The sequence below is a fragment of the Petaurus breviceps genome, unplaced genomic scaffold (assembly GCF_028583685.1).
Source record: "Petaurus breviceps papuanus isolate PSGF00001 unplaced genomic scaffold, PetGlider_PUasm1.0 184948, whole genome shotgun sequence".
Classification (NCBI taxonomy): Eukaryota; Metazoa; Chordata; class Mammalia; order Diprotodontia; family Petauridae; genus Petaurus; species Petaurus breviceps.
The window spans coordinates 7,117-10,859 of record NW_027185796.1 but is presented as its reverse complement, the minus strand read 5'-3'; the positions used below and the strand labels follow the sequence as shown (position 1 = coordinate 10,859).

The window sequence follows — 3,743 nt, the reverse complement described above, 5'->3', positions numbered from 1 at the left end:
CAGAGCATGTGGAGGCTTCAGGGAGGGCACCCAATTAATACCTTTGACAGCTGAGAAAACCCTAGCACTTGGGATAAAGTTCTCCTGTCTGGTAGCAGAGTCCTACTGTGTCAAAACTCAAAAGTCAAGTAATTGAGTGGCAACATGAGCAGGAAAAGGGAGCAAACCAAGCAGAGCAATCCAATTTTACACTCCTATTTTGGGGACAAAAAGGATCAAAGAATGGAACAGGAGGAAGACAATGAAGTCAGAACTCCTGCACCAAAAGCTTCCAAGAAAAATACGAGCTGGTTACAGTCCATCGAGGAGCTTAAAAAGGATTTTGAAAATCAAATAAGAGAAGTGGAGGAAAAATTGGGAAGAGAAATGAGAACGATGGAAGAAAATGAGTAGAATCATGAATTATGAATTGAATTATGAAATGAAAGTCAACAACCTGAGTGAAGAAAATAACACCTTAAAAAATAGACTAACTGAAATGGCAAAAGAGGCTCAAAAAGGCAATGAGGAGAAGAATGCCTTAAAAAGCCAAATTTACCAGATGGAAAAAGAATCTCAAAAGCTCACTGAAGAGTATCATTCCTTCAGAATTAGATTGGAGCAAATGGAAGCTAGTCACTTTATGAGAAATCAAGATGCTATTAAACAGATCCAAACAAATGAAAAAATAGAAGGTAAAGTGAAATATCTCATTGGGGAAAACCACTGACCTGGAAAATAGATCCAGGAGAGATAATTTAAAAATTATTGGACTACCTGAAAGCCATTATCAAAAAAAGATCCTAGAAACCATTGTTCAAGAAATTCTCAAGGAAAATTACCCTGATTTTTTCTTCTCTTGTTGTATTTCAAGTAGTTTAATTTTTTAAAAAAGCAATCGGGGTTAAGTAACTTGCTCAAGGTTACACGGCCAGCTATTTCTGGGTGTGGTGCTAAGTATCTGAGCCCGGATTTGATCTCCAGGTCATCCCGACACTGGAGCCAGTGCTCTTACTCGCTGTGCTACCTGGCCATCCCAAAATAGTTTAATTTTAAAAATATTCTATTCAGTGCTAAAATACATCTTCACTCATAGTCGCCCATTTTAATTTTCTTAAACTATTTTTTGAAAAAAAAATAATATCACTACATTCTATTCAACATGCAGATTTCAAAGAAAAGGAACCCTTCCAGAAAGTCTGAGCTGAAGAGGAAGTGAGCTTGGTGGTTCCAGAACCTCACACTCTTGCTGGGACCTACGTCATAGCAGCAGTGCTGACTCAGGACTGGGGGCAGGGGCCACACCAGAAGGAAGGGAGGCAGGAAAGAGAGGCATGTGAGGGAAGGGGAGGCAGAGGAAGAGTAGCAGTCAGGGAGAGCCTAATAGAAGACAGACAATTGAGGAAGAGGCCAGGGCCCAGGCAAATGGAAATCCATGTGATCTGCCTACAAGCTCAACCAGGTAGTGAAGAACCCCGTCCTTTCCCCAGAAGCCTAGATTAGGCCATGGCACCCAATCCTGGCCCTCCTCTCCAGTGGCAGCCCCAGCCACATTCTTGCCTGAGAGCTTACAACTTCCAACAAGGGTCACTAACATCCCTATTAGAGATCTTTCTCTCTCTGGGGCATTCATTTGCCTCTGCACTACTCTCACTAGCCTAGCAGCAGCTCAGCCCAAGGAGCAGAGATAATGGTTGATGCTCCAGGCTTGGCTCCCAAATAAGCAGGGGTGGGGCCTGACACCCACTTGTAAGCCTTTGTGCTCCAAAGAACTTCAAGAGCCCAGAGCTTGGGGAATCCTGGAGGCACCCACTTGCAGCTTGAGTCCCCTAAGGAAAGAATAGGGGGAGAAGCCTCTTCCTAGGAGCAAGCAAACAGGTACCAGAGATGGAAAGATGACGCCATGACCCTAAGTCCTCTGGCCACCTTCATACTGCAGCCTTTCAGCCCAGGGGGTTTAGACCTGCAGTCTCTTTACCCCAGTGCTTGCCTTCACCCCCACAACATAGCACAGCCAGGACCAGAATTCAATAAATAGAGGCTAGGGGCCAAGTGGGCAGGGAGGCCGGGTGGCCCTAGCTTTCTGATGCTGTCTGCAGCACAGCAGACCGCTCCACACAAAAACGCTTCAATGGTGGGACGCCTGAGTCCCTTTCGTCCTCCGCAGCCTGTGTCTCTAGCGGAACTGGTTCTTCCTTGGTGAGGGTGGGAGGTTCATCAGCCCCTTCGGAAGCAGGCAGGGATGGTTCCTCCAGGATCTCCTTGCCTAATGTGGGTGGCTGGGAATCATCTGTTCAGAAATCAGAGGTGTGTGCTGGGCCCAGTGACTCACTCTGCTGGGGGCTGGGGCTTGAGTTGGTGCTACTGTCCACCTTTAGCTGACAGACATCAGACATGGAGCTCTGGTTGCTGTTCTCATATTGGAATTCAAGGAGGAGAGAAGAGATGGCAGAGGCGTCAGAGGGAAAATCATTGAGTTCTCGGGCTGCTGAATTGTTCGATTTGGATTTCTCCTTCTCTTTGCTGTAGGCTACTGGCACCGATTTAAGTATTCTGAGGGATATGTCCCCAACAGTTACCCACTTCTTCTCCCATTTCTGCACTTTCTCAATGGCAGACATCACCTTTTTGATGTCGTCTTTGGCACTGCTGCGGGTCTTGGCCCAGAAAGACCGACCTGACATGGTGGCGGCAGCGGGAGTGGCAGAGGCCAGGGCTCTGCTCCCAGGAAACCAAGGAGCCCCCGCTGCCATGGCTACCCTGATGTTTTAGAACCAGAGGGCAAAATAGAGGTTGAAAAAATCCACCTATCACATCTTTTTCAAAAGATTGCAAAAAGAAAACTCCTAGGAAAATTATAGCCAAGTTCCAAAATTCCCAGATCAAGGAGAAAATATTACAAGCAGCTAGGAAAAAACAATTTTAATATTGTGGAAACACAATCAGGATAACCCAGGATCTGGCAGCTTCTACACTGAGGGATCGAAGGGCTTGGAATATGATATTCTGGAGGTCAAAGGAGCTGGGATTAAAGCCAAGAATCACCTACCCAGCAAAACTGAGTATCATGTTTCAAGGGAATATATGGTCATTCAATGGAACAGAGGACTTTCAAGCATTCTTGGCAAAAAAGCCAGAGTTGAATAGAAAATTTGACATTCAAATACAAGAAGCAAGAAAAGCAGAAGAAGGTAAACAGGGAAAGAAATCATAAGGAACTTATCAAAGTTGAACTATTAACATTCCTACATGGTAAAATGGTAATTGTAACTTACAAAACTTTTCTCGGTATGAAAATAGTTGAAGGGAATAGAAATATATATATATATATATATATATATGTCTATATAGGAGGGTATATGGGCATATGAATACATATATGAATGTGTGTATATATGCATACAGGCATACATAGATAGAGGACACAGGACTAATTTAATAGGAAGGGATGATACTTAAAAGGTGAAATTAAGAGATGAGAGAGGAATATAATGAGAGGAGATGGGGAGAGACAGAATGGGGTAAAGTATCTCATATAGAAGAGGCAAGGGGAAATGGTTACAACGGAAGGGAAGAATACGAAGGCAAAAGGTAATGGGTCAACCTTATTCTCATTAAATTTGGCTCAGGGAGGGAATGACATACACAATAAATAGGGTATCTCACCCTAGAGGAGAGTAGGGGGGAAGGGGACAAGAGGGGGGATGATGGAAGGGAGGGCCGGCTGGGGGGGAGGGAAGTTGGAAGCACCCACTTTTGAAAAG

At 44.5% G+C, this 3,743-nt stretch overlaps 1 pseudogene; it reads right to left on the bottom strand.

The window, feature by feature from the left end:
- Positions 1–2,000: 2,000 nt before the first annotated feature.
- Positions 2,001–3,653, bottom strand: LOC138161368 (B-cell CLL/lymphoma 7 protein family member B pseudogene; annotated as a pseudogene).
- Between the last annotated feature and the right edge of the window lie 90 nt (positions 3,654–3,743).